Below are 25,863 nucleotides of genomic sequence, written 5' to 3'. Positions count from 1 at the left end.
AATGGCAATGTTGACTTCAGGGAGGTTTATTTTTCCATTATTTACAGAAATGTTAGCAGGGAATAATTAGTCCTGACAAGTGTGTTTATTAGGTGACCTGAATAGTGGGTCTAGCATTGTGGAGCCTGCAGGAGCTTTTCTATTACTGAAAAAAATTTATATTGTTCATTTATGGAGTAGAAGCCAAAGAAACAATGTCTTCACTAGGACAGAATATTCTGGTTGCTTGCTAGAATTGCTTTGTTAGTAATCTGTCTATAACACCAAGTTTTAGAAAATTATTTCTGTGGCATTATCATAAATGAGTGCTAGAGTAAATCTGATCTAAATATGAATGCAGGTTTTTATAGGAAATAAACACCAAATCCCATAACTATGAAAATGCACAGCAGATTATTTATAGAAAGTTCATTTAAGGTTCTGACTCTTTGAATTTTTTCCTGAGGTGATATAAGTTGCTACAACAAGGTCTCAATCATCAGGACACAAGTACAGACTATAACAGACAAGAAAAACAAGTTTAATTTTATTCTTTTTTTTAACCACTAAGAATTCATGCCTGTTTTGTTTTACAAACAATTGGTATTGCTTTAGAATAAGAGAACAGAGAATAATGAAATAAAGTACGTTTGCTAAGTCCTAGTCAAATCATGTTCATCTGGTAGATGTGGATCCATGACAGTTGCATGTACCAATGAGAATCTTCAATGCATTTAGGCAGCCTCTATTTCTGTATGCTATCTGAAAAACAGATCATTTTTAAAATGATGCGACTCTCCTACCCTGACAAAAATAGCAGACTAGTTGTAAACTTATTGGAAAAAGCTCAGATATATTGCTTTTTGCTCCAAAGCCTAAGAGCTATTCCTCAAAGAAATTTTGAAATCAGCAGGGGCCAATTTGACAAAGGAAGGAAATCACACCTGGGTCATAAGCCAACTCGTTTTTTTATAATTCAAGGGAGTTCACGCATTATTTTAATTTATCAGAATAAGATTCTGTGAGTGTATGTGCCATATTGATTTAGTACATTAGCATTAGAGCTTAATGGCAATAAAGAACAATAACTATTACTGGCAATCCTTATTATATGTTCTGTTATTACTTCTTTGATGTCAAAGTGATAACTAAGTACCTGGGTTTACTTTATAATATGGACTTCTTTGGAAGCTAGCTCTGAGTAACAGAACATTCTCTTCATTACTTGTTACAAAATGTGGATGTTTGATCAGATAAAAACACTTTCTGTATCTGAAGAGTTTGTACAGAGACAAACAGCATGCCAAAGATAACTTGATATTATTAATATTTGATTTCTTTATTAGTTTCAGTTTTAAGGGAAAAACAACATCTGCCCATTGCCAAAGTTCACTTCCCTTTGAACCATATTTGGATAAAACTCACAGCTGAAACAATTTACAACATGAAAAGAAAAATCAGCTTTTTTTTTTTTTTTCCTTTCCTGGTTTCTAGTGTGCTTTAAATATTGAGGAAGGTAAAAGATTTGTCAGAACATCAAGCTCTTTCTGTTTTAAAAGTAACTTCATTATTATATGTTAGTATACAATGTACTTGCATTTTTTACCAAGTTCAAACAGGAAAAGTAGGATGAGGTATGAACACTGATGTCTGAAGGCATCACAGGAGGGAGGGTCAGCACTCTCCTAATGAGAAAAAAAACCTGCACAAAAGCAAACACAAGCAATAACACAGAAGCATGACACCAGCAAACTCTGGAAGGTTGGCATCCTTTATATGTCAAAAGAACTGAAGCGCATGGAAACTTGAGATTCTTTGTTTTTCTGATTAACAAATTTGCACACTTGATTACTGAACAGTGCATTTGCCACTCAGTTCACTGTTATTTCTTGGTTTCACATCTGTCTGCAGTGTGTACCTGCCTGACTCAAACCTTGGTGGCTGTAACACACTGACAAAATAGCCCATAGCTGTTCTATATCAAAATGCATAAAAATATTTGTCATACCTTAAGTCTGCCATAATTTGATTTTTATTTTGAACACTTGTAGTTAGAAATATACCACAGATACATTGATTTTCACCTTGAAGATGTATGTTTAATTCATTAAATTAGCAGTCAAATTCACCAGAAATGCTAAATTTGTCAGCACTGCATGTGTATTCTGGATCTTCCTTCCACAGTGAATGCATTAGCTTATTAAATTATTTTACAAAATAACACAAGCCCACTTAAATAAGAAAACTTACACATTAATAAATATATCACTGAAATCATACAATAATGTTAGAATTTTATGACCACATTACTTGCTGTACAGAGCCACATCTGGTCCAAGGGTTGGACACACCTGATTTAAAACAACTGCCCAACCTCTTCTGGGCTAATCAAAAACTATATTTTTTGTATTATTAAAATCTCTCAAAGACTGGCTGGCATGAGTCATCAGGCAACTCTCTAGGAAGCTTGTTCCAGTATTTTACCACACTCACATGGAAGAAGTTTTCCTAATGTCCACTGTGAACCTCTCCTAGTGCACACTGTTACACATTTACATTCCAATGTACACTTACTCTTCCAGTCTTATCCCACCTTGTATATTAGTGCTGTTGTTGAAACTATACAGATCTCATCTGCATAGTCACAGAAATAACTGCTTGAAATCTCAGTTTATGCCAACATAAACACTTCTCTAACGTAATTAGCATAGACAAGGACAAACCTACTTCAAGAAAACTGCAGATGGTGTTACTTCACCAAGCAAAAATATTTTTTATATGGATGCTGCTTGCATTCAAAAACTGAAATTAAAAAGTGCATTCCCACTAGGGATGGAAGTGAAAGAAAAATGTCTGCATTGTCTGTTTGTTTCTTGGGAATATTCACCCTCATGCAACTTTGGACACTGAGTCTGAAACACAATTTCTTAGATTTTGATTATTTTTTTTTTTTTTTGTAATAATAAAGGTGGGTTTATTGCCTCGTCTTTTTTATGTTTGTTGCATGACTAAGCGAGAGGCCCTCTGATGCGTTTTGTTGGTGAATGATGAAAGCAGATTTTGTCTTTAGGGGAAGCACTTAACTACTAAGCAAGCTTGTATTTCTAAAAGTATCTTCTCAAAACCAAATCCACCAAATACAAATAGTTACAATTTTCCTAGACCTCGTTTGCACTTGTGCTATTCTCATACATACAAAAACCCTTCTTGATTATCCCTGGAAATACTTTATTTATTCAGTCTGGAATGCTTCCTCCACTCCAAAAAGCACTCACAGTACTTGGTCATATTAAACTTAATACTATACTGATATGTTTCATCAAATAATACTTTCAGAGTACAGTTTTACCTATTCTGTAATACCATGAGTTCAACAATTCTGTTGCCACTACCAGTGACTATAAATAGCAAAATTAGACTAAAGAGAACAATAATACAGTGTAGAGCATCTTACCTCTAAATAATTCAGACACTTCTTACAGTAGACATCATTGCCATCTGTCAGTATGCAGATTTAACTTAGTTAAATCTGGCAATCCTTTCTCACAGGACAGATGTCCACATAAATCATAGGAGCCCACGCTGAAAAATTTCAGTAGAAAGATCAGTAAATGAAAGAACATGGAGTTTTATTCCTATTGAGAATCTATCAACACTATATGTCTTTTTATATGTATACAATACTTACACATACATATTTTATATATGCAACAGAAACTGTTTTCTCATATTTTTAGAAACATGTGGTGGAAAATAAAATAATTATTATGTTGTTTGCCTTATAACAGTATCTCAAGTTGCAGACTTTGCACATGGCTAGTTGAATATTAATCTCAGAAGCTCATTTCTCCTTAAGATTATCAAACCTTTTGCATTTTCTATTCAAAACCAAGTTTAAATAGCTCTACTGAACCTTCAGAAGTTCAGTGGGACATTCACAAACTGACTGGTGGAGTTTCAGACACTACAGTCTCATATTCAGTTCACATTCTCTTTTCACAGTTTAACTTAATACAAGTGAGTATAACCCTCTTTTTCAAGGGGGAGAAATTGCCAGTCACAAGGGGCTAATCAAAAGTATTAGTATCCATGTAAGTTTGACTGGATGGATACAACATAAATACACAACCCCCTCAGTCCACCTTGATCACCTGAGCAGCCTCCCCTCTTTGGCAATACCATTTCCATATTAGTATGAGATCGTATGAGCACTATCGTAACTATACTGTACTTCATGGTTGTGCAGCCCAACTTCAGAGATACTGTTCAAAAGCTAGGATTAGCTAGGAGGAGTATGCATGACCCTTGCCAGTTAAAAACATTCTCATTACTCTCCATAAGTCTTCACCACTATATTCATTGAAGCCTGGAGTTTTCATGATTTATATACATTTTCTACAAACTTTCTCCTACTAGCAAATGAACTATATTCCTCTGAAATTAGGCTTTTTTTTCATAAGGTAACAAAACTTTCTTTTCAGCTTTCAGCATAGTGATGCACATTCAGAAGCTATAGGGAGCAAGTTTAAAACCATTTTGATCAAATATTAATGAAGATAAACTTTGCGTTTTTAGGACTTCCTTCTAATTGGCTTGCTGCTGCTGCTGCTGAACTTCTATGAAGTTAATGATACTTTCACATTTTTATATATTGTCCAACAATCTCTGCATACTAAATAAAGCTCAGATCACAAGAATAAGTTCTTCAACAAGAATAATCAGCTTTACTGCTGCCACTGCTAAAAACATTGTTCCATACCCCAAGTACATCAATGCTCTGATTATTCTTCTAGTCCAACTTAAGAGCAATGTTGAAGGTGCCTCATTCCTTTCTTCTACTAAAGGAGCAGGAAAATGGTTCTCTCAAGCAGTAGGCCTATAGTTCAGGTATTATGTATTTATGAACATACTGTTCAAAACTAAAATTTAATTAGTATGGTTTCATAATAGTTCATCGACAAGCTATTTAAAAAAATCAATAGATTTTAAAGATTTAAGCTAAGAATTAAGAACTATCATTTCAACGATTATTTCAATAATCAAGAATGGGAAAGTGGATAACAGTAAGTAACAGTGTATCATAAAAAAGCCTTTCAAGAATGAAAATAGGCTTTTTCAGAAAAAGGCCATTTTTATTTTATTCTTATTGGGTTTACTACCAAATTTCAATTTCTCTTTAAATGAAATGTCTTTATTTCTTTAAATGTAGAAACATAACAGAACATATTTAACATGATATTGTAGTTTTTTATTTTTCTACTTGAGTTTACTTTATTTAAGCTCTTTAACATCCCCCAACTGAAATAGACTACAGAGACTTGAATTTATTGTTATTATAGCTGCTGTGGTAATACAGGTCTGTCAGCTTTATGGTTTAACAAGTTATGATTCAGAAATAACTCAACTCAGTTCTCATGTATTTTGATTATCATTTCATGGACTCATCAGGGAACTGAGCTCATTCGCTAACTTTGGAAGTTTAAATAAGAGGTTCTGCTAATAAAATACTGTTAAATTAAAATTAATTCTGGACATAGATCAGGTGATATATAGATCACTTCTTTCCTATGCTTTCTTCACCAAAGTAAGGTTAGTCATGTAGTTGCCATAGAGCAACAGAAATATGTACCATTAATAATAATACACAAGCAGTTGCTGTCATAGAACAAATGTGTGTGGTAAATAACTTATCCATTACCATCAAAAATGAAACCTCATTCTCAGAGAACTTTTTAATCCTAGTCTTCAGGGTCCTTTGATATATAATCTTTAAATATAAGTTATTGTGTAAAAAATTAGTATTGTAATTGTATGGCATTCTAGTATACAGTATTACTACTAACACCTTTCTTATTTGGACCTATGTACAAAATTCTTAAAACTGTCAAAGAAATACTTTTATTATGGAATAAATAAAAGAATGGGACCTTTCATTATGACCAGATCTAAAAAGAAATAAAAGTATTTTGATTCTTTAAGATGCACAGTTTGACAGTTGGATACTTGTAACAACATTGTATACAGATGTGCTGAAATCTGTTTAGCTGACTCCTAAGTGTGGAGTCACAATTCTTCTCCTTTCCTTTGCTTCTTATTCATAATTTCTCAAAGTACCATGCTTGACTTTTGTGTATACGCAACAGTGCAACAAATATCATCTCTCACCTATCTCACAATGCATCTTTTTCTGTATCCAACATCTGTGTCTGTTTTCACTGAAGCTCCTGAGACACGTGGGGTGCACTTAGCACACATCTCACATAAGCTGTAGGACTGTCTCTTCAAAAAAATTTTAGCTGCAGGTGCATTTTAGATTACTCACAATGCACTTTTTACACAGATAAGTAAAATGGTGGCGCATTGCCATTAAAATTAAACATATGCAATAGTGGAGACGTAGTTTAAGTTTCACATTATTTAATTTATTTTTCTGTTGATGACTTTCCAGCTCCATGTTATCTCGTTAGTTATCTGTTGCTGCAGCATGCTATTCTATTTCTGCAGTCAGTTTGCCACTGTATTGCCATGGGATTTTGATTTAGCAAATAGTTTTCTTTGAAATCTTTTTGGTAAAGACAGGAAGAATGCTATTGTGCAATACAAATATCACCTGTACCCATGTTATTAAGTACACTATTCTATATGTTCAGAAATAATCTTACAGCATTAATAACTGGCAAATATAGACATTTTCTTTCAGAGTTACATGAACTGTTTCTAAAATGAAAACTTTTGCTTCACTGTGAAGAGGACTTATTCATGAGAGATAAAAAGTCTTTGTCAACAAATCAAATTATGTTTTCATGTGTAGCCTGATAAATAAGTTACTCATTTCATTTGCTTTAGAGTCACCCATAAAATATTCACAGATGACAATGATGCAAATTTTAACTAGGTAATTCTTTATCAAGTGCAGTTCAAGGAATACACAGGCAGTCTTACTCTGACTCTTACTTTAAAGAAAAAGGGAGGAAAAAAGAGCATTGGAATGGGATTCTTATTCTCTTCCTTTGACTTATTTGTCATTAAATAGTATCTATGCCTACCTTGGACTTTACAAGGAAATTAAACCCTAAAGTAGAAGGGCGGCATAAAAACACAATATTGCACTGAGATAATTGTCATTAGAAGATGTTTCAGGTGAAGAACAAGTGGGAATGCTTAAAGGGTAACAGATTATGGCCCATGTGTGGATGAATGCCTGAAACTGAATGTTTGAATTCTTCAGCCTATTGCGTTCTATCTGCTATGGGTAATGGCTTTATGGCAAACATTCATAACACCTTGATGAAACAGAACTGTCAAGTTTTCTACTCTCCAGTTGATGAAGATAAGTGCCACAATAACATAGTTGTCATAGATTGTGCTGAAGGACTGTTCAGACTGGAAAACTGGGACTTTGGTTCTGGAAAGAAGAGCAGGTGTGAAAAAGAAAAGTTCCCAAAGAGAGCAGTTTATCTTGGAGACAAGAAGGTGCATATTCTGCCTGCAGAAAAGAGAGATTGAAGAAGATTCTAGAGATGGAGATACTGGCTGCAAAAAAATGCCAGGGAATGCTCGGAGTCCAGTACATATCTTTACACAATGACCAAAGTCCCAAGCCCAGATAGTCCAGCAAAAGCTGGAAGAATATCTCCTTTTTACTCTGATTTCCTTACATAAGCAATAACCCAGTCCACAGAAAAAGAACATTAATAGATTTAATTAGCCCTGTTACCCCATCCATGCTGACTTTTAAGCTTAGAACATCAACAGAATGCCTCATACAAAATATTTTGGCTATAGAAATATATTCAGTGGATACTCTAAGCTTTTCCCCTTGAATATGCAGGATACAAAGTTTTCTAACCATATTTGCACACAGTCAAAATCCACAAAATGAAGCAAGGAAAGAAATCACATTTTTCTTCAGCATTTATCTCCCAGAAGAGGAGATAACATGCTCTGAATTACCTTGTGAGGATGCAAAATCTTGACAGTCTGGCTTTGCTGAGGTTTCTTCTTGATGCTGTTGAAATAGTCTAAATTCTTTCATGGATAGATAGAAAAAACATCATTCCTTCGTTAAATTATTTTTATCAAAATTTTCATTCTATTTATTACATAAGCCTAGCAAACATAAGAAGGCACCAGTTAGATATAACTTCAGTTTCAGAGGGAAAAATTGCTGTGTCACTATGTCAGTTATATGGGTAGCTTAGAGGAGTCTTATGTACATCAACAAACACAAATATTCTTACCCATCCACAATCAGTAGAAGTATGATGTAGAACTGCGGACCCTAGGAAGGTGATCAAGTGATCACGTTTTAGAAATACTGTGCTTGGAGTGTGCAGAACAGAGCAGGTTCAAAATTTTGTTGAAATGTCAGAACACAAAACAGGCTAAGAAAATCCTAGGTGACCTTCTGCAGCTTGCTGAATCTCTCCTGAACACATTGCTTTGGGCAATTTAGGCAACCTGGCAGGTGGGCGGTGGTGTTACTGAATCGCTTCTAGCAGGAGCAACAAGAGCAAGAGAACTAGCCAGCGCTCATATAGATCTTGGTGATCTCTGAAGAGATTACACGGGATAGAAAGGGGCTGGAATAACTTACTTGTTTTGTTCAAGAGTTGTAGCAGTAAAAAAATGTAAAAATTAAGACAAAAATTTACTTACATTTAAAATGCCTTCAAATCTGAGAACTTCTTTACACTGCTGTACTGCTGCAATATTCTGATTCCAGGAGCGTGGTTTGGCTTTACTCAGCCAACTGTTCCTCTTTCAGATAGGTTTACTTGACATTTTTTTCCAAATCAGCAAGGATAAATGCATAGGTTATAACTAGAAAAGAGGTGTGTTCAACCTTCAGGATAAGACAAAAAAAAAACCTTTGATGGCACAGTTCCAGATAAGTACTCATGTTTGGACTTCATTTTTCTTTGGAAACAAAAGAAATTGTCAAAAGATTTATCAAAAAAGAGAAAAAAGAAAAAAAAGAAGAGGCAAGAAAAAAGAAAGGAAGTATAAAAAAAAAAAAGGAAGAAAGAAGAAAGGAGAATGAAAGAAAGAAAAAAGAAAAGAAGTAGTTTTAATAGATATTCACTTGTTCTGAAATACAACTGCAATTCTTTTTACCTTTTTCACAGAAATATAGAAGGGCCTGGGTTGAAAAGGACCTCAAAGATCATTTAGTTTTAACTCCACTGCTCTGTGCAGGGTCGCCAACTATCAGACCAGGCTGCCCAGAGCCACATCCAGCCTGGTCTTGAATGCCTCCAGGGATGGGGCATCCACAACCTCCTTGGGCAACCTGTTCCAGTGTGTCACTACCCTCTGTGAAAAACTTCCTCCTAATATCTAACCTAAACCTCCCCTGCCTCAGTTTAAAACCATTTCCTCTTGTCCTATTGCTATCCACCCATGCAAACAGTCATTTCCCCTCCTGTTTATACACTCCCTTTTCATCTTAAACTCTTTCATCTCTCATTATATAAAGCTAGTCATAGTCTCAAAATAAATTTGAGAGATACATAGATAAATAGCACATCAATGTTGCAACTTTTTGCCTACATTTGATTAAAAAATCCCAAAACTGTTTTAGCATTACCCAAATAACTCACATTTTAATGCACATATATTTGAGATTGTTTATATAATAAGAAAAAAAAAAAAAAGAAAAGAATAACCCTCACTTAAAAGATTGGTACTGTAGTAGAGAAATTCTATGTTAGATTGGTGAGACACTGGATTGAGAATCTCAAGTATGTTATTATTCATTTAGTATTAGTCATGGGAAAATTAATATTCTAAAACTTATTTCAGAAATATTTTATAACAGATATGAATAAATTACTTCTGTAGCATTACCTACTAAGAATGAGCAGTTTTACCTAAGGAAAAAAAAATCCTTCCCTCCATTTTCATTAACCTAAGAAGAAAAAAGAAAAGCTCTTCTGTAGCTGCACTGATACTGAACAGAGCTTGCCTAGGATGAGTCTTCAATAATTTTGAATTCCAAAACACATTTTTTCTTTTGAATAAAAATGTTCCTTTGGTAAGAACAAATTACAAATAACCAGAATGACATGACTTATCAAAGCCTGATGAGTAAGTCAACACTGTCCTTTGAAAAAAAGGCCAGTCCTGGGAAGCAATAATTAGGAAGTAGATCGTGCTTCTAAAGCAATTCAGTAAAGTCTTATGCCTCTGGACACAGGTTTAGGTTTCAGTTATAAATAGGAAGGTAAAATGATGATTGAAAACTTACCTGCAGGAAACTAAAAAAAGGAAGACACCTATTAAGAGAGAACTTAGAAGTTTCAAAGAGAATGTGAAGAATGATCTTCAGAGTAAAAAGAACCTCAGGCCACAATTCTCAACAGCATGGCCAATGCTGCCTTATAGTGAATGCATAGGAGCACATGACTCACCTATTCCTAAGATTGGATTTATGATGTAGCCAGGCAGGAATATCAGTTATTTTTGGAAATGTGTTGTATATATTCTTCATTTTCAAATGTCTATAAGGGAGAAATTAGTTCATTGAAAGAAAAAACATCAATGTATCTCTGTACTGTAATGCAGAAACTGGTGAGGTGTGCAGGTCTGAGTCAAATCAAGGTGCAGGTCAAGCAATCAATTTTTCAGTAAATATCCTCATCTTCAGCGTTAGGGATTTCTAATGAAAAAAAAAAAAAATCAATGCTCAGCTATTGCCTCAGGTTCTGCTGAGTAACACATATGTAGTATAAGCCATTGTTATCAAGAAAATGCAAGTTTTGCTTTCACAGGTTAAAAATCCCCTGAAACAAGAAGTAAGACAGAGGCTAAAAAGGGCTCAAAGGTTTGAAAGGGAAAGATTTTTGTTCTTACTATGGTCTGCTGAAATAGTATTCCCTCCACGTCTATTGCTCTTATGATATGATAATGTCCACATTCTGATGCTGCAGCATAGAAATTGAATGGCTTTTTAACGACAAAATTAATAGGACTTTCATCTCACATATTACATCCTCATTAATACTAAATAGGTTAATTAAGATTAAAAATATTACCATAAATAGTATAGGAATTAATAATTTACAGCTATAAAAGTATTGCAATTTTTCATAAAATCTTATATATCAACCTCACTTAATCATCATTTGTATTGCCCAGAAAATTCAATGCATGATAACCTAGGATTTGCACTACCCACGTTCTTAATATTTAATGATCCCATGATGCAAATTTAGGTTCTTTGAATATAACCAGATCTGTTTGGTACAGCCCTGCATCTGCTGATTTCATGAGAATGATGTAGTTCTTGCTTATGAACTGTCTCTGATGGTTAAGTAATTGCTCTGATCCCAGTTAGAATAGAGAATTAAATAGTGAATTGGCCAAGTTGTCTAGTCCAAGTCCAGTCACGAGAGATTTTAAGCACAATTCTTGATTTTTCTCTATGAATGCCAAATATTCTCTAACAGTAATATTTTACTTTATTTTATAAAGTAAAATTTTTACTTTACAGTAAAATATTATAAAAATATAAAATACTTTTATAGCTGTAAATTATTATCTTCTTTGGTAAGACTAAAAATAAATGGCTTCAGTTACTGGTTTGGATGTCTGGGTGAAGCTGCTTGTTTGCTTATTCTTCATTTTGTCATTGCCTGTAAAAATCTAAAGGTGATGAATTCTCCTTCCAGTCATTGTTTGAGTTCTCTGTTTAGAACATAAACTGAAAGCTGAGAAGGTAACGGGGAAGGATCTATGCATGACCTGTTTCTCATGCCCTTTCCTAAGCATCCTTCATTTTCAGTCCCAGGGTGCAGGACGAGGTGTGCCTTTGGAGTACCTGCAAAATAGAATGTAACTATTGCTCTTACATGCAATGAAACAACTGAAGAACAGAAATCATTTTGGAAATGAGGATCTGGGGCCTTGAGCCACTGGAACAAAAGAAAAACAAACCATAGAAAATCAGAAAAGAGTTTTCTTCCCAATCGTATGTATGGCATAGAAATATTAGCTGTAACAGCAGAATTTTCCAGAAGTACATGCACACAAAAATAGCAGTATTGTAGCTTGAGATAACACATGCACAAAATCCATTAGCAATTTGTAAGAGCTGAACCATGCTGACAGATTAATTCCTCTTGACAACATTTCTGGACTGAGGTGTATGTCAGCCACTGTGTTTCACAAGAGCAACACTGACAGGCTTGGCAGAACCTGCAATAAGCACCTCCAGAAATGTCAGTAAATAACACCAGTTTTTCTGCTACTTGTGACAAAATGCCCAAAGATCTTGGGAATAGGTTCTGCCTGCACTAGATAGGTCTATATTAACATTAAGAAGGCAGACCATTCAATGACAACAGGTGGTGACTGTGTTTGTGCACCTCAGTTGACATCTTGTTCTACATACACAAGAGACAAATTTAATGAGTGCCTGACACATTGCAGATATCATATTGCAGTGCTAGTCGTGTGACCTGTGCTGTCCCATGTGACCCAGGGCAAGCTGCCCCATATCCATCCTCTTTGCCTGCATCACTCAGGAGAGAATAACACTATCCCTATAGAGAGCAAGACTGAGGCCTTATGAAACCATGTCAGACAAGTAGTAAAATGGTGATAGAGTCTCCTTTCTATCTACAAATCTCCTACTATAGAGATATCTGTCAAAAAAATTCCAATCTCACCACGTTTTTGGTACAAGATATTGTTTCATATCTAAATTATGGAAAATTCAAATAGTTGCACCCATCCTCAGTGTAATGAGAACTAGCTCTGGGATGCTGACAGAAATATCAGTAAAACCATTCTTAATGTTAGAGTTTTGACTTAAGAAAAAATTCACAGTTCCTAGAAATGTTATCACTTTTCAAATCAAATACAAAAGACAACAACCACAAAAAAAAAAAAACCACATAAAAACTCACCATCAATTTCATGCTATTGATTGAAATTCAACATTTTCAACAGAAAAACAACATGCACTCCAAACAGGTGAAATAGCCTGATGACATTTCTGAATATATAAATTACAGAAATAGGATAAAGCAACTGTAGGCATCTTAACTGAACTGCACATGTTCCCAGTAATGAGACTGAGTGAAGATCTCCAGACCTCTAGAACAAGTGAAATTCTGTCCAACATTTCCAAAACTAAGGACTTCTTGTGTTCTTAATCTCTAGTCAAAACTAGGGTCTATCAGGCAGTAAGCTGTGATAAGAAAGTTTGATTTCACAAAGTGCTGAGCATGGCTGAAGAAAATCAAGCTCTTCATAGTACTTCAGAAGACCCTAAAGGTAATCTAACTAGAATTGCCACATTTTCCCCTTTCTAACCTATTCCTTAGCTAACTTATACAACAACAGTATACACACTTAAAGGCAAGTACAAGACATTTAAAATGCAACAATGCAGTGTTCCTGCTTTCCTTTATTAGTTTCATAAAGAGATAACTGACTTTTTACTATTCTGATATAAAAATTCAAAGGCTTTAAAATGAAATGGCTTTTCAAATTACAGATTATGATCCAATTAATACAAAATTATTATGTTGTAATAAAATACACAATGATATGTGATATGAAATTTAAAAAAGTATAACAACAGAAACTTGAACAACATGTCACAGTATTTTTCATTATTCTAAGTCTTTTGTTTTAGCTATTTTTTTCAGTGCTGAAAGTAAAGCTTCAAAGACAGGACACTAGAACATGATAGCAGTTACACTGTTCTCCTTTCTGCATGCACATTAATTCATTCTGGTGGAGGGCTGATGAGTTTGAGTCACAACTTGCTTTCAGTAACATTATCGGAACATTTTGTTTAAGTGTGATGCATGCACAAATAATTTTTCAAATATTATGGCAAGATACAGGTTTTCATACAGATTCTAAGAAATAAAGTAGTATTTTAAAGGTAACAGTCTTCCAAACCTTTCTGTAAATTTGATATTACTCTAGTAAAATCTCCAATAAAAAGTAGAGCTACAATGGAAGGCAAATAGTAAATACCTCATCTTCCAGTGCACGAGGGAAATAAAAATAAAATATATGAGTGTCCACCTGCATTACAAGGACATATCTAAATAAGTCCTTAATAGAATTTTTATCAAATCTTTATGGGGGCAGTGTGTTTTTCAAAATTTCAATTGTGGCTGATATTCAAAGTTTGAACAGATGAGAGAGGTTGGGAGCACACATAAAATGTTCCCTCTCTTATATGCAATTTAGGATTTGGAAACAAATGTTTCTGACAACACAAATAGATAAAGAGCTATATTAAAAATATAAAAAAAATCACATCATGTCTTATTTTAAAAAGTAAAATTCCTATGATGGCCAAATCATGTGTCTTGATATTAAATAAATGAGTGAGGAGAGAAAAAAAAAAAACATTTCATTCAGACAATTTGAATCTTTTACTTCATTAAAGAACTGCAAGGAACATAAATCTTCACAAAATGTCCCAAATATTTTAAAAAAATTAATTGTACATTGATTTCATTTTTTTCCTAACCTTTGATTTCTATTCTGATTTCTTCATTTCCTTTCCTTTTTTCCCTCTGTTTTGAGAGAATCTTCATTTTTTTTATTTCAAACACTTTCCCAGGATGGGAAAACATCTTCTAAAGCTTATTCTGTTTTGTGTTTTTTTTTTTAAATTGAAAGTATTTGTTGCAGCTTTGGTTTAGGTTATACAGAAAAAGCAGGAAATGTCTGTATAAAGAGCAAGTTTTCCGCATTATTTTATTTTTCTAAGAAAATATTATTATCTAGATTGTATTTGAAGCAGCATAGGAAGGGTATCTGTATAGATATCACGATTTTTTTTTAGCTACTTCCTCACCACTTCACAACTTATTGACAACAGTTCTAAGAAAGACACTGCTGGATACTAGGGAAAGCAGTGGAGTTGCAGTTTTTCTCTAGGAATTCAGGGATACATATGTCTGCTCTTAAAGGTAGAGCTGACATACTGAACCTTCAAAACTCAGAACACAGCCCCTGAAGAAAAAGGGGATTATCTGTAGGGGACCCAGCTGGGAACATGTCATGGTTTTATGATTTTTGCTATCGGTATTTCACATCATAACATCATGTAAAGCTCAAGAAATTAAAGAGTTAATACTCCAGTTCCGTGGATTGACAACTTTCCAGATACCTGGCTTTCAGAAGAGAAGAAGAACTACATACCCCGAAGGACTTTGAGTTCAGAGGGGAAGATAAGACCTGCAAGTCACAGGATTCACTCTTGCTGCCTGGCAGTGTGTGGGTGTGCTCCCTGAAGCCTTCAGTTCAGACTAAGGCTTTTGGTTGCGGACACACTCTCTCTCTGTCTGTCTCATTTTATTTGATTGATTAGCCTCAGTTCCAATTATATTGTACTACCTTGCATTCCGATATCATTTAGTAAATTAACTTTCCTCCTCAGATCATTGCCTCTGTTCTGTTCATAGGCCCATCTCCTTATCCTTCCCCCTTTCCATTTCGCAAGGAAAGAGGAAAAGGCTCCCCATTAGTCACTGTACCAGGCTGAACCAGCCCGTAAACCTTTGACAGACACCCCTCCCTCCCCTTTTGGTCCAGTGGGCCTGCTGTCCCTGTCACAGACAAAGGTAAGGTGACCCCGTAACAGGAGAGCAGGGCTTTCTCAGCTGCGCAAACCAGGGAAAGGACAGGAGGACTGGAGCCAGACTGCCCTGACACTGTGGTCCTGGAGAGGATGTATGCTGACCGCTTCATTTAGTCTACCTGTTACAAGAATTACAAGAATTATTTCGTTCTTGTGATTTGCTTAACTCCTAATAAACCAACCTGTAATAATTAGCAGTGTTTTGTGGGTTTAATGGTCTTACAAAAAAAAAAACAAAAAAAAAAAACACAACCCAAAACACAACAAAAACATAACAGAGCTGCAGATTCACCTCAGGACCACAGACAATCAAACAGCTCAGTCCAGCTCTAGGGACATAGATATACTAAGAAGGGCCTCATGAACTTTTAGAACAAAAGTGGAAATTAGTGGCATATGTTACCTAGGCAACCACACATCTACAGCAGTGGTAAAGGATAGAGAAAATTGGGCAGCAAGGAATGAATCTAGTGACAATTTCAGAGCAAGAAAGCACGGCTGCCAGTGGAGCGCACAAATAATTAAATAGAATACTCCAGAGTTCAGCAAACGACAATTTATAAACAAATTCCAGCTAATATTATCTATAGATGAAAAGGTATACAACATACCTCATAGTGCTTTTATTCATCTTGGTCTGTTAGTAATGCAGGAATACATTCAACAGACAGCCCTCTCTGTATTCTTTACAATCATTCAGTTGTCCTCTCAAGATGAATCAGCAGTGTTAGACACATCTTTAAATAATTCTTGGGGAAGGATTTGCAGAAAGTATAACCTAAGTATTTTTTAAACTATGCTCCCAATAAAGCCAACTCCCACTGACTTGCATGAGTTGAAAGACAGTAGTACATTGAAACCTAATTCAAAGCCACCAAGGTCTTGCAAAGGCTTACACTGACTTTACCAAGACTGATTTAGGCCACAGCTGTAAATATTTTCCTTTCTGTAATATCCTTTTGTAACATCAGGAGGGGTTACATTAAAGTTGTTTTCAACTTTGAATATTTTCCAACTTCATGGCTTATGGATGAGTTCAGAAAAGCAGTCTTAACAACAACAAAACATGTCATTGTGGGAGAAAAAAAAGGAGTTTCTATGACTAAGGAATGAAAAGATTTCATACTTCAAGTCATTTGCATACATAATAAGACTGAGGAAAATAAAAAGGTGAAATTTATTTTATCTTGTTATTGAAGTTAAGAACTATCTGAATAGAGGAGCTGTGACATTTTCAGTGTCACATCTGTTTATCAGTGTGTGGTAATCTAAGGGGCTTGTCAGTGCTATCTGTCAAGACTTTATATATGTGCGTTTGTGGGTGGGGAGAGATGCGTGTACATGCAATAAGAATGATAAGTGGAACAAAAGAAGAAAACGGAAGGCCTTCAGATGCATAACATGGATAATGTGATTGACAACGAATAAGATAAACAGAGAACAGAGAAATCAAATTGGCATCATTTTTCTATTTATCACATTTGAAACCAACCTATTTTCATGTGAGGATGAGATTGTAGAAACAGAGACAGATAAAAAACCAGCCTGACAGAAGGTAACATAGCCAGGTAAGTTAAGACCTTTTGAATTTTAATATGTGTTGGCTCTATACAAATTCTTTTTAAGATACTGACAAACATTCTGAAAGGAAATAAAGTGACATTTTTCATGCTGATTATATTGCTTAGAATTAAGTTTATGACAGTCCTTTCTTTCTCTTCCACAGAACCCCACGCAAAACAAACTAAAATCTGGTATTATCCTGCATATAAAGAATACCCCGTATTAGCAGGTAGGCACAGTTTACGTTTGACTCTTTTGTCCTTAACGTACACTCACTGTAGTTGTTGTTTGACCAGAGAGACCATTTTGATATAGTGTACAATAAGGCAGCTAAGAGGCTGTTATTCCCACTGAGCATTTCAGCTGATTTTTTTGCTATAGCAGAATGGAAGAAAAATTGGTGCTGCGTCAGCTCACTGTATGCAAATCAAATTGAAGGAAGGAAAATGTTGTTATAATGCAACCCTTGAGAATCAAGAACATAAGGTTAGAGATGAAGCAAGAAAAAGTTCTGACAGCTATGTGATCAGCAAACTTTCAAACTTTGCACAATCTAAATCTGCCTTTGTTGATTAGCAACTCCTTCTGTACTTCGTTACCCTTCAAGAAATGCATCTGACTTGACACTGCATTCAGCAAGGCTCCTGGGGGCCCTCCTCATTTCTGTATCTCACTTTTCTGACTGATGGCCTGGGGTGAGGTAGGGTGTAGGGATTTCATTGATGTGAGCAAAATCATAAAGGCCCGCCTTTTAGTTGGGCAGATACTGTCTCTGAGGAAGAAATTACCTGTTACATTATGGACCACAGATAGCAGATTTCAATCCTACACTTGCCCTACTTTGAAGAAGCTGAGTGCCAAAATCTGTATGTTAAGCACGGGCTAAAGCTTGTTGCATTCATTGAAGTGCATTCTACTGACTTACTGTACTATACATCTTTCCCAATATGAACATAACAACCACATGAATATTAACAATTATAAACGAGGATTATTGCTAAAATTATTGTTGTCTAAATACTTGCATAATTGTTTCTGATTCTGAATGTCTTTTATAAGGTTCTGATCTTACTGGGAGACCTGCTTTTGAGGAGATGTGTACAGAACAAAGAATATTGAATGAAGTTACTGTAAATGCATTATTCATTTCTAGTCATTTCTGACGACCTTATATATAACTCATGTGTGACAGAGCATAGCACAGCTATAAATGATTGCTGTGATGTCATCACTCATCAGTGGAAATGAATTGTGCATCTACATGGGCCTTATTGCAAATTTTGTTTCATAAAACCACACTAGTTCAATATGTATGGCTTTTGTATTTCAGTACTTTTCTTAATTTAAGCATTTTGCCTTGAGCAAAGTCAGATGTGAAACGTATCCTTGGGGTTTTCCTCCAAAGCATGTGCCTTTTACACTGAAACCTGAGACATCAGAGTAACGTTGCTCTTTATATTCAGGGAAGAAACAGATTATTCCTACAGAAAACTGTATTTATATTAATAGCAGCAATGTCATTGAATTTTCAAATAAGGACAGTTGTTCTAAATTTAAAGACTAATCCATTTATTTGGACATAACACTTAAGAACAAATTCACAAAAAAAAAAAATCTATCTTTAAGTTTCCATAGAACCAATTAATAAAGAGCTGAAAGCCATTGTAATATTTGGTCAAGTTTAATATACTAACCAAAATACTTCCTTAGTGCACAACACAAAATGCATTCCATATTAAGAAATGATCCTGAACACATTAACATTAGATCCACTACCTTTTTTCTTAATTGTGAATTACTGATTGTACAAAACTTTTGCCCTTCAAAAGTTTTGTAAACACAGATGACTTAACCACAGATGAGGATTTGTCTATACTAAATATTGGAAACGTTATTCTAAATTAAGAAACCTTAATTGGTTAGAGAGAAGGAAAGAAGAACAGGTTGAAAATTAATATATTAAGTTATCACTGTGGGAGTAAGTTAAAATGCTTACATGTAATGATTACTTTAAATACTAAAAGAAGATATACCACTAAGCTTGTTAAAGGACATTATTTCCATCAAGTTACACTCAAGCATGAGTACTCTGAGAATTAAAGTAGCTGATGGCAGTATATGGAAGCCTAATTCTATCTGAAAAAGCTGATAAAGGAACTCAATATGAAGTAACTAATAAAGCAGAAAAATATTTTCTATATATTTTATTAAGGCTCCTCATGAAGCCTAACTTCTGTTTCATTACGTAGATCTGTTTCATGTTAGAACTTTGTTATGCACAGTCTGTCTTTCATATTTGCACCACATTCTGTGTGACACTAAATTTTTTTTTGCTAGAAGTTTATATCTTTTACTCTCTCTGTCTTCAGTTTATTTGTTTTCCTGTTGTTCTTGGTACACATTGGATTTCAAGACAAGATTTCTTTTTATCGTCATGAAGAGGAGTTTCCAGTTAAACAGTACTGTGGTATTTTTTAGCTCTTAAAAACTGACTGCTCAGATGGAGCATCTACAACCTCCTCAGGTAAGGTTTGAGCAACTGATGCCAGGGAATCTGTAATTTTTATATATAATATTTGCATATATAATAACCTCTAATCTGTATATGCACCAAAGCTCTAAAAAATCTGAATTTTTTTTCTTGGGGATGTGGAGGGGGTGGGGGGGGGGAGTGGGAAGAGGGGAAGAGTGTCCTGAAAAATCAAAATTAAAACCAAAATTTTAATTTCAGATTCCATCAAAGAGTTTGGACGAGACCTTGGGAAGATCCACAGCTTGCTGGACTTGAACTGGGAATTCATAAAAAATAAACCTTCAAGTAGAATTAAATTAAATTAGAATAAATTAAAATTTATACTAAAGAGTAGAAAATACGTGGATCAGACATTGTAGAAAGTGTGAAATAATTAAAGTTACAGCACTTAAATCTGGTCCCCTTGTCATGTAAGTTTATGCAAGATCCTAGCTGAAATCAGATTTAAATTTTAAAAAGAGTACCTTTTAAAAAACATTTTGGTTTTCTTTTCCTGCATAATTTCCCCATAGCACTGTACAGGGCCTACTTCTCTGCCCCGTACAAGTAACTAGAAAGTATCTCAGCTTGCCAGTTATGTTTGTGATTAGATTTACAGTCAACAAAGCTGTCTGGAAGTCTTCCATCAGCACATGGTTAATTTCCTACATACATTTTTCTGAGGGGGGGGGGAAGACATTAGCCATATAGAAATAATTCAAAGTTGGAAAAAAACTGAAATAGCAAAATTCTCTATAAAACAAAAAATACAGCTGTAACAGTAAGCAAGAATATTTACTAAAATACCCTTCTCATTGGTAGATCTTTTTTTATCTCCCTCTTTTTCAAGCTTTCTTTCATTATTTTTTTTTAAGAACAACATGTATAGTGATTTCTGTACCTCCGCCAGTGCATTCAGATAAATGGTTTTGTTTCTCTTTATTTAGTGAGTAGAGCCCCCATTCAAATTCAAAGCTTGGTGCATCTTATTAACATGCTACAAAACGCATATCACTCTGCATCTCTCAGTAGAGACAATTCTCCCTGTCAATTCAAAGTGAAGCTTGTGGCCTTTCTACATCGAAACTCTGATTGGAAAAGTATTTCTGTGCAACTGTAACAGCTGCAGCAACAGCACTGAAGATGTGCATTCATTCAAACCCCACCTCTGAAACTCAGAGATTTCAATTGTTCGGAAGCTTCACAAAATGTTCTTGTGTTTGGATTAATCTGCAGAGACTGGTTCTGTGGATAAAAAGCAATCTTGTCTTGAAATCCAATGTGTACCAAGAACAACAACAGGAAAACAAATAAATTGAAGACAGAGAGAGTAAAAAGTATAAACTTCTAGCAAAAAAAATCTAGTGTCACACAAAAGGTGATGCAAATATGAAAGACAGACTGTGCATAACAGATTTTTAACATGAAACAGATCTACATAATGAAACAGAAGTTAATTCTTTTTGCTGCTTCCTCTCCTGTCCAGGTTGCATACAGTTCACAGGGAAAAGGGGAAAGAGAGGGAATGACTGTAAAAAGAAAAGAAAAAAACAACAAAAAAAACCCCACTCTTCTTGCACTTCTGTTGCACTGGAGAACTCAACATTGCCTGAGTAATATTGAAATAAAAAGTGGGCCAGCCTTTCATACAGGAAGCTCTCTGTCATTACAACACACATATGTTCAAAATATGCAAATACAGTTTCCTACTAGTCTCAGAATAAAATATAGATGCCCAGATATTCAAACAGGATAGCAATTAAACCTTCACCAAAGCCAACGTGAAAGTAGGTAGGGAACTGTCCTGCTGTCCCAGAGGGACTTCAATAAGAATAAAAGCTGGGAGGAGGGGATCCATAGTAGTGACCCTTTGGCCAATGGAGAAAAGACTACCTTTCGATTATGTACGTTATGCCCAATATTTCACAGTTCAGTATTTTCCTGTTTAGAAAAAAAGTTTGATTGAATAATTAATTTCAGGGAAAACAAACAAACAAACAAAAGAGATGGGGGTTCCAAACTAGTTTCATTGCTCTCTATAGGGGATCGTTGGCATCCTTACCTGAGATAGTCATTCCCTTCTGACGTAAAAGGAGCTTTTCAAATATCGTTGAGAGGGTTTTAGTGACCACATCAGCTAATTCCTTCAGGATTCTGGAATTCATCTCATCAGGATCCATAGACTTGCGGATGTTCATGTTCCTCAGGTGGTCATTCATTTACAGTGGGAGGGACGTTGCTTCCCCAGTCCCCTCCTACCAAACCAAATGTTTCAGGGCTGTGTGGTGAGCAGTTATCAGAGAAGACCAAGGCAAAAAAAAGTTGTTAATTACCTCAGCCTTCTCCTTGTCTGTTGTTACCAGCTTGCCTATGTAACTCCCAGTGGGGGGGTATGCCCTCCTGGACTATTCTTTTCTGCCTGAGGTACCTGTAGAAGCCTTTCTTGTTCTTGACCCTTAAATCTTTCTCAGCAGGGCTGCTCTCAAGGAGTTCTCCCTGCTGGTATACATCTCTCTCTCTCTTCTCTCTCTCAACATAAATATAAATATATAATCTATATAGAGAGAGCTACTAAATAAAGATATATTATATATATCCTTACCTCAGAGCCTTGCTTTTTATCTCCTATTTTTCAGTGTTCTCTTTTAGGATGTCCTCAAACTACTTCACATGCCCAGCATATGTATATGGCAGAATTTTACATAACCACTGAAAAACAAAAAGAAAGATGGAATCAGAAAAAGCGGTTCCAAAAATAATCCACAAGTGCCTCATCTTCCCATTTAGGAAATGAATACATTAATTACCATTAAAAGTATGGCCTATTATTAAACTCAAACTTCATCTGAAGATGTTGAATACCCTTATTGGCAACTTTTGAAAGTACAGTCCTGTGTACCAGACTGCATCTGCAGAAAACACGGTCTTCCATTTTTGATTGCTTTCTGTCCTAAAGATGAGTAAAATATCAAACGAGTTTTTTTAATTCAGAAGATGCACACTTAGCCTCATAAAATTTGGCTCATGGATGTTAGACAAGGTAACACGAATTGATTTATATCAACACTGCATATCTCTGAGTTGTTAGTCGCCTTTTGCTTTTTGAACTGCCACAGATTTATCAAATAGAACTGTACAGGAACAAGACTAAGTTTCATAATGATGTAAACATCGAGTGATATTTTAAAACAAGCTTATGTGATGACATAAGATCTCTGATGTTCGTAATAGGTACCATTCTTAACATGAATAGTGATGGAACTATATAGCTCATAATATCATTTTTAATTCACTGTGCATCAAGACATCCTGCAGATTTAATAAAGAGATCATCATATGTAAGATTTTTTAATTAATAAATTGAGTTCTTTTTTCTGATTCTACTGCTCAATGTGATTCATGTACTGCTTTTAATTTTATTTGGCCTTGATTTAAATATTCAATTACTGTTCTGCTCAAACCCTCATGTTGGCAATCTTTCAACCTCCTTGCCCTGCACTGCTAACCATCCTGAACCATATTATCTGCTTAAACCCTAGCTGAAATTCTAAGGTTCTAAGGTTCTGAGAACAGCTCAGAATGAGCTGTTGATATGAGCTTGATATATAGAGTGAGCTTGATATATAGTTACTGCTGGAGAAAAAAAATAATAAAAAAAAAAGCAAAATAAATTCTTAACAAAAAAAGGTAGCACTGAAAGGCTTCTAGATTCATAAATATTTAACAAAACTAAAAAAAAAAAAAGTTTAATGTTAAGGTTTTTTCTCAAGGGATTTTGAAATAAAAAGAAATACCAGTGAGACAGGGAAAAAAGAGAAATCTTTTGCAAATAAAACTCTTGGGACAATAACCTCCTTCTTCAGTTGAGGTTCTGTGATCCTCTATTTGTTAATAAGTACTCTGTCAGTACCAATACTACTGTGCTCATTAGAATTGTGCTTCATTCATTAGTGATTTGGATATTGTGCCAAAATGCCAAGATGCGCCTAGACAGCTGAGTACAGACAGTTCTTCTCCTGACAAAGTGGTCACAGATAGATGCATTTCCTGATGTTTAACTGTCAATCAATATAATAAACAAGCTAACCATGAAAAGGTTCTGGAGCATGCTTGAATACGTATAAAGCCACTTACACAACAATAGCAGTGACTCTTAGTATGGAATTAGGTCATTCAAAAATGTTTTTCAAAAATAAAGGGGGGGAAAAAAGAGTAATTTCATTGCCTAGGGATGTAGAGAGACTTGAAATAGAAACTGAAGACCTGTTGTTATGTGTGCATATATAAATTAGAATTGACCAGCTTTGAAAATGCTACTCATAGAGCTACTAAGATAAAGACTCACTGTTGGCAGAGGCAATGAATTATCCACAATAGAGCTGAATATGGGATTCAGCATTCTGCTAAGCCCATATATTGCAGTGCTTCCTTTTGTGCAAACCACCCCTCAGAACATATACCACAAAACATACAGTTTCTTTACATATCTTAAATCTCATGCAGAAAGAGAGTAAAAACATAGCTGCCCTTCAATTTTTCTGGTGCTTGGACAATAAAAAACTTAAATGAAAAAGCATATGATTGTAACAAAGACACTGATCACTTGCACAGCATATTTGTCAAAGGAGAACTAGTTATTCATGAAAATTTTGAGGTACATGAAAGATTTCCATGCTAAGATATATGACCAATTTTTCCTTAAATAAAATGCAGCACTGAATAAAAGCAAACCATGTTTTGTTCAAAGATGAAAGTATACCACACAACAAAATCAGCAAAGACTTCTCTTCAAAATACTTACATTTTGCTTTTTTTTCTAGAAAAAGTGCAATATTCTGTAACAATCAAATATCTCCAGGACAAAAATAGCTGTTTAGAATCAAATTCAGTTCTGTGCAATGTGCTCTGGCTGACCCTGTTTGAACTGGGGAACCAGGTTGGGCAAGATGATCCTCAAAGATATTTTTCAACCTCAGCAACTCTGTGAGCCTATGAGTCTACTTACTACTTTGAAATCACCTTTACATTAACAACTCTACATGGGCCAATCTATCACCACCAACTAAAGAAGTGTGTCCTAGGTCTTGTTTCAGGCATCCAGATTCCACATTGTTTAAAGAGAAACCCACACTTCAGCTGCTGACTTTAACAGCAACAAATATATTTAAACATAAAACTACAAGAGTAAGAAAAACTACGTACATATAAGGACAACCTCAGAAGATTTTGAGTCTTTTTGGGAACATATGTGAAATTCAGGATGTAGTTAATAACCTCAAACTACCCCAAAATGCTCTTAAAAATTTTGTAGGATTTGTTTCTCACAAATGGGGAAGAACCAAAGCAAATTTCAAAAATATACTCAATTTTCTTTCAGAAAGGTTTATATTTTCTCCAAACATTCTCACTTAGGAAAGACATTTTTATAACTGTTGCTGTTAGCAAAACAAGAGGACTGAACTTTCTTTCAACATTCAAAACTTTCCAGCATGAAACAAGGCCAAAGTAACTTGAACATCCCATGACCATGCAAGTTCCACAGTATCAAGTGAAGGAGCAGTGAAAGATAAGATGTGAGATCAAGAGTATCAATTAAAAGCATTACTTTATTCAAGCTGTCAACAGAAATTGAAGATTTTCACATAAAACCCTTTCCCCTGCTTTTATAGGCAATATAGGGCTTTAAATATGTTGACCTGAAAAAAGGATAATAGCATAATGTAATATCAGTGGTAAAAATCAATCACTCCTTAGAAGATGTATGCTTCAATAGCAGATAGAGAATGTGACTATGCATTAAGCACTTAATAGCAGAATACGTAATGTTGTTAAATGCTATTCCTAATGTTACAGTACGTGCTTAACACTGCACCATGAAACATCATTGCAACAGCAAATTTGAGATCCAGAAAAAATTGTGATAAATGAATTTGCAGGTATTAAGACTATAGACAATCTAAAGGCTGTTTATATATTTAATTAATCCATTCATTTCTAATAATATAATATCACAGGACATACAGTATGGCATAAAATGGAAGTAACTCAAGAGTTATAATTTAACTAAAAATTCATATCTTGTATAAAATGGAAAATTAACACTTAGCAAAAATAATAAAAGCATACAGAATAGTTTTTAAAAAGCTGCTAAGCAATCTTTTTTCTTTTTATCTTATTGCATTCACAGAAGAAA

At 34.8% G+C, this 25,863-nt stretch overlaps 1 long non-coding RNA gene across 1 annotated transcript; it reads right to left on the bottom strand.

Moving 5' to 3' along the window:
• Positions 1-537: 537 nt before the first annotated feature.
• LOC116216445 (uncharacterized) lies at positions 538-22,381 on the bottom strand. The gene is made up of 9 exons (XR_014882357.1): positions 22,273-22,381; positions 21,733-21,948; positions 11,725-11,800; positions 10,392-10,639; positions 8,638-8,824; positions 7,933-8,007; positions 3,434-3,561; positions 1,586-1,681; positions 538-741 (listed from the first exon to the last, which is right to left on the bottom strand). It is a non-coding gene; the product is annotated as an uncharacterized LOC116216445 (long non-coding RNA).
• Positions 22,382-25,863: the final 3,482 nt, after the last annotated feature.

The sequence above is a fragment of the Meleagris gallopavo genome, chromosome 3 (assembly GCF_905368555.1).
Source record: "Meleagris gallopavo chromosome 3, MGAL_WU_HG_1.1, whole genome shotgun sequence".
NCBI lineage: Eukaryota > Metazoa > Chordata > Aves > Galliformes > Phasianidae > Meleagris > Meleagris gallopavo.
This window is presented reverse-complemented; position numbering and strand designations above follow the sequence as displayed.